We start from the raw sequence: 6,059 nt of genomic DNA on the forward strand, positions 1-6,059 counted from the left end.
AATAGATAAATGGATAAAGAAACTGAGGTATATATACACAATGAAATAATACTCAGCATTAAAAGAGAATAAAATCATGGCATTTGCAAGTAAATGGTTGGAGTTGGAGAATATCATGCTAATAAAAGTAAACCAATCCCAAAAAAACAAAGGCTGAATCTTTTGTCTGATACGCTGGTTCATGGCAGAGGAAGGTGACAAGTGAGGGGTGGCAGGGATGGTGGAGGTATGGGAGTATAACTTCCAAGGGATGTGGAGGACAGTGTTGGGGATGGCTGTGGACACATATGGAATTGTTATGGGGCTGGAGGAGGGCCAACAGTAGCCCAGAGGGACATATGTGGGTTTCTCTGGAGGAGGGGTCAGACCAGGGACCCCCAAGACATGGACTCCCTTCCTTGGTGATAGAAGCAAACAGAACTTGGAACACAGTAACCAGGCACCCACATTCTAGCAACAGCCTCCTCCCCAGCTCATTTGGTGAAATACTTTGGATACCAAAGCATGTGTTCCTGCTTCCCCTGTGGAGGCCGACTCTTTAGGAGGCCACGACTCCAGAGCTCTCCCTATGGCTGCACAGCCCCTTCCCCAGACCCCATCCCCAGGATGCCCCGCAGACGAAACATCATGGTGAGAATCGGGTGGAGCACTAATCTCTAGGGTATATAAAGAACTCAGAAACCTAAACACCAAGAAAACAAATAACCCAATCAATAAATGGGCCAAGGACCTGAATAGACACTTCTCAGAAGAGGATATACAATCAATCAACAAATATATGGAAAAATGTTCATCATCAATAGCAATTAGAGAAATGCACATCAAAAATACTCTAAGATTTCACCTCACTCTAGTCAGAATGGCAATTATTAAGAATACAAGTAACAGTAAATGTTGGCCAGGATGTAGGGAAAAAGGCACACTCATACACTGCTGGTGGGACTGCAAAATAGTGCAGCCAACATGGAAAACAGTATGGAGATTCCTTAGAGAACTTGGAATGGAACCCCCCCCCCTTTGACCCAGCTAGCCCACTCTTTGGTCTTTACCCAAAGGACTTAAAAACATACTACAGGGACCAGCCATATCAATGTTTATACCAGCACAATTTACAACAGCTGAATTGTGGAGTCAACCTAGATGCCCTTCAGTAGATGCACAGATTAAAAAAAAAAAACAAAACATGTGTATATATACACAATGGAACACTACTCAGCAATAAAAGAGTATAGAGTCATGACATTTGCAGGTAAAAGGAGTTGGAGAAGATAAGCTAAGTAAAGTTAGCCAATCCCACAAAACCAAATGCCGAATGTTTTCTCCCATATAAGGAGGCTGATTCATAGTTGGGTAGGGAAGGGAGCATGGGAGGAATAGACGAACTATAGATAAGGCAGAGGGGTGGGAGGGAAGGGAGGGGGTATGGGGTTAGAAATGAGATGGACATCATTATCCAAAATACATATATGAAGATATGAATAGTGTGAATATACTTTGTAGACAACTAGAAATATGAAAAACTGTGCTCTATATGTATAATATGAATTGTAATGTATTCCACTGTCATATATAATAAATTAAAATTTAAATTGTTTTAAAAGTGTCAGCATCATATCCCTATGTTTTAATCTATGGAAATTAGAACTATTATAAAAACTCACTAGGCTTTAGAAGCTATGCCAGATAATAAACAGAATGCTATTAATTATACTTTTTATACAGGCTCGGCTACATGAAAGCCTTAAATGGGAATTACCTTTCTGACTTGAAACAAGTAAATCTAGGCGTCTCAGCCTTTACACATGAGCAGTAAGAGCTGTGCTAGGCTGAGCATATTTTTTTTTTTGTACAGGAAATGACACATTCGTTCATTTGACCCTAACAACTCAGAACTCAGGAACAAGATGTTGTACACTGTCACAGCAAAGAGAAATGAGATTTGATATCAAAACATTTGTGATCAGCTGCAAGGGAATAATTGGATAAATCTCTATAAGACAACTTCTTCATCAGACAATGTCACAGGAAGAAATAAAGAAAACATGAGGAGACTATTTTAGATTAGAAGAGACTAAAGATACATAAAACACATCACTTGAACTAAGAGTCCTGGTGTGTGGTGGGTATGACAGCTGTTGGTATGGTGGTGTAGCTCAGTAGTAGAGAACATGCTAGCAGATATGAGACCCTGAGCTCCATCCCCAGCACCAGGTTCTTTAGGAAAACTGTGGAAATCTGAATATAGAATGACATTACATGATTCAAGGATTACCATTAATTTCTTAAATGTGACAATGGTATTATATTTATACAGAAGAAAGAATTTATTCTCAGAAGATTTGTGGTCAGTTATCTAGCAACAAGTGTCTCAATGTCTGCAATTTACCTTCAAATGATTTCACACATAAATATTCAGATGGCAAAATGTTAACTGTTGACTCTATGTTGTAGATATACATATGGGTGGGTGCTTAAGGTACCATCTTTTTTAACTTTCATGTGTGTTTGAAAATTTTTATTAAAAATGTTGAAAAGGGCTGGGGTGTAACTCAGTGGTAGTCTACTTGCCTGGCATATGTGAGGTCCTAGGGTTCATCCCCAGCACTGCATCAAATTAATATCAGAATTTAATTTTAGAAATGGGGAAGTTTAGAGATGAAAAATCTTACTCAAGGCTACATGGCTTCTCAGTAGCAGATAGAACTTGGTCTTGGCCTGATTTTTAGGAGTTCGTAGTATACAACACTAGCTGCACAAACTGTCTCAACTTACACAGAAGATGACTTGCCACCCTGCTGAATTCCACATATGGTAAGCAGAACTAGACAAATATCCTGATTTGTAAAAATGTCTATTGCAAACATGCCTTGTTTAGAAAACAATTCATATGGAGCGCTAAAGAAAGAATCCTTATTTCAACTCTTGAAACTTACCCCAAGAAAAGAAAGACAAAACTTTACGCTTAATGATGGAAACTACAGGATTTTTTTTTCAAAGAGCAGAAATTCCAGACATATGCAAAGGTTCCACACTGGGGTAATCAAATACAACTGAGACTATACATTCGATAAAATAAATGTTCAATACTATATAAGCAAAGTTGCTTAGGAATGAGGCAGAACTTGGTAATAAAGTACTTCCAGGACAGAGAATGAATATGGACAAGAATGATATTGGGGGTGGGGAGTCAATAATATGGGCAAATCATTCAATTAATTAATTTGTTTTAATTAGGTATATATGACAGCAGAATGCATTTTGAACTGCTGCACACCTCTTCATTCCTCTGATTTGGGTATTTAAATTCTTAAAAAAATAATTAGAGATCATACTTCCTATTGCCTCAAAGCCCCTCTCCACATTTCCATATGCCTTACACACCCTAATTACCCCAATTGAGCCAACATTAAAATAAGAAAACTAAATCCTTATCAATATACAATATTCGGGGTTAAACATTTTAAAGTACAACAGTAGCTTAGAAAGCACATCTTGGTGCTTCCTCAACCTCTGCGAGTTGAGTATGGAGTGGAATAAAACCACTCTTGTGTAGGTAAACGTCCACGACTAGCAAGACCAAGCAAATTAAAACTCAGGTCTGCTCGTACTTTAGAGATGGGAGATGAGATCCCCTGCTGGCTGGGGACCCGCTTTCTGAAGGGCTCTGCTGCAGGTCCCACAATCAGGAATTGCCTCCCCCAAGGCGCCTAGAGGGGGCGGGGGACCCCGGAACCACGCGGTAGGTCCAGGTCCCCGCCAGCCCACAGGAGAAGGAAGGAGGGAGAGAGCGTGGGACTCCCTAGGGCGCGAGGCTGGAGTCTCCCTGGGTACCCGCAGCCTCCCCTGCAGGACCCGGACCCTTAGAGCCGTGGTGCGCCCCGCCCCGTGCACCTGCCGGTAACGCCAGAGCCCGCCAATCCGCACCGCCACTCGCCTCTGGCTCCCGCCCTCCTACCAGCCCCCGACTCCAGTTCACTCTCCGCTGTGGAAAGAAAAAATCTCGGCTCTCCCAGGCCCGTCTCTAGAAGCAAAACCGCGGATGCGCGCTCAAAAACCGCAAGGGCAGCGCCTGAGAGGCCAGGATGAAGCGGAGCGGGGCCAGAGGAAGCTCGCGGCTCGGGCTATGCGCGTGGCCTACCCCAGTAGGGGGAGCGGACCTTAGGGTCCAGCCTATAGGGGTGGGACCACCGGGAGCTGGGACCAATGATATGGCTGGATTGATTTTGTGGGCGAGGCCCTCCCAAGGGAGAAGGATACAGCGAACGTGGCTAGAGTGTAGTCCAGCTGACATGAGGGGCGCGGCAGAAGACAGGGCTTTGCCTGTGTGTCCCTGGGAGAGTGCAGGTCTCAAGGATTACGTGGTAAGTGAGAGTGGGGCTTGGAGTTATAGGTGTCTGAGTTCAAGTCTTTACTGGCCTGCAACCTCAATCAAGCCACTTCATCTCTCTGACCCTCAGTTTCCTTCTGTAAAAAGCAGATGATCACAGGGTTAAGGATATAACTGAGTCGGTAGAGTACTTGCCTTGCATGCTCAAGGCCCAGGGTTCAATCCCCAGCACTACCAAAAAAAAAAAAAAAAAAGAGAGAGAAAAGGAAAAGATAAAACAGATGATCTTATGATCTCATTTCATGGGATTGTTTAGAGGAATGAGATTGTTGCAGAGCTCTCAGCAAGGTTCCTGGCATCTCATCAATGCTGTTATTATCATCATTATTATTTGCTTTGCTGCCCTTTTCTTATTATTAAGAATCCATTGGGAATCCATTGCTTCAATTCTTTATAACTTAAGTATGTTTAATTCTTTATCATTTGTATATAAAAAATCATAACAATTATATACAGAGCACTTACCAGTGTCAGACCACGTCCTCTTTGAAGAGTTTGCATATATTGGCAGCAATTTTTCAATCCTTACAAGAGTATGAAGTAGGTATTATTATTTTGTGATTTTAGTAGTTCTGGTAACTGAGACACTGACATTATTTACTTTTCCAATAACAAAGTAATGGATGAATTTTAAATTGGGAGGCCCTGTAGAAATTCTGCATGTATCTAATCCCCACACCACATTACCTCTCCAATTCTGCTTTGAATTTTTCACAACAGTGCAGAATGAAATCATTCATTGGAGGTTGTACAGGGAACTGGAGGTAGCTGGTCTTTATAATCCAATATCTTATTTTACAGACAAAGGATACAAGCATCTCAAATTATGGATTATAAATTCCGTGACAATTCATGGAATGTAGTTGTTTGAGATGTTTCCTTTGTCTGACTTTACTGAGACATACCTCTTTGCAAGGTCTGTGAGCCCGCTGATATCTCCTCATGACAAAACTGATTCGATTTCAGAGAACCTTTGTAGGGCTTTCTTCTTTTCTATGCTCTGACAGAATTCTCTACACACAGCCCTACCATCTGCAACAGGGGGTGTTGACTCCACCCTACACATGTTGACCTGTGGTCAGAACTGGCCAATCAGAGAAGGTCTTCCTTCTGCACTATTCTCTCTCTCTCTCTCTCCTGTTGGTTCTGCTGCTGTTGCCACCATTGTTGCTGTTCTGCCAGGAGGAAAACTACCCAAAGAATACTAAAGGAAAGCAGGTGATATAGACCAGGACCAATTGAGTTTTAGCTGAATCCTGAAGTCAGTCAGTCCCTGGACTATTTACTGATGGAATCCACCAAATCTCTCCCTTGCCTCCTCTGAAAGCAGTGTAGATTGGGTTTCTGACATTTACAGAGTCTCTTTGATGTTCTTTCTTTGCTGACTCCAATGCTTGTCCTGCATCTTCCATTAACTCTGACTTCAACTTTATATCTCAGCCAACTGTCTCTGCCAAGCCTTCTTTAATCCCACCCCTCACTAAATAAAACTATTTCTTCCTTGAACTTATCACAGTTACTAATTAAGCATTTACACTTTGAGAATCCCTTATCAGAAATGATTGGGGCCACCGGCAGAAGAGGAGCAGCAGCCTGCTGAGAGGCAGAGCCGCCCCCTCCCCTTGCGCTGGCAAGGTAGAGGGAACTGTGACCACCCACAGAGCAGGCCCAG

At 42.4% G+C, this 6,059-nt stretch overlaps 3 protein-coding genes across 3 annotated transcripts in view; 1 reads left to right on the top strand and 2 right to left on the bottom strand.

Moving 5' to 3' along the window:
- Positions 1–5,074, bottom strand: part of Prpsap2 (phosphoribosyl pyrophosphate synthetase associated protein 2) — a 151,897-nt gene extending 146,823 nt beyond the window's left edge. Inside the window, exon 1 of the mRNA XM_048796274.1 lies at positions 5,065–5,074. The gene's annotated coding sequence lies outside the window, so the exon portion shown is untranslated. The remainder of the gene's footprint in view (positions 1–5,064) is intronic.
- The window catches only part of LOC107157133 (multidrug and toxin extrusion protein 1), a 612,661-nt gene that overhangs the window by 599,016 nt on the left and 7,586 nt on the right, over positions 1–6,059 (bottom strand). The window lies entirely within an intron of this gene.
- Positions 1–6,059, top strand: part of LOC107157145 — a 193,880-nt gene that overhangs the window by 58,192 nt on the left and 129,629 nt on the right. The gene's annotated exons all lie outside the window — the stretch shown is intronic.

This window comes from Marmota marmota, unplaced genomic scaffold (genome assembly GCF_001458135.2).
Source record: "Marmota marmota marmota unplaced genomic scaffold, marMar, whole genome shotgun sequence".
NCBI lineage: Eukaryota > Metazoa > Chordata > Mammalia > Rodentia > Sciuridae > Marmota > Marmota marmota.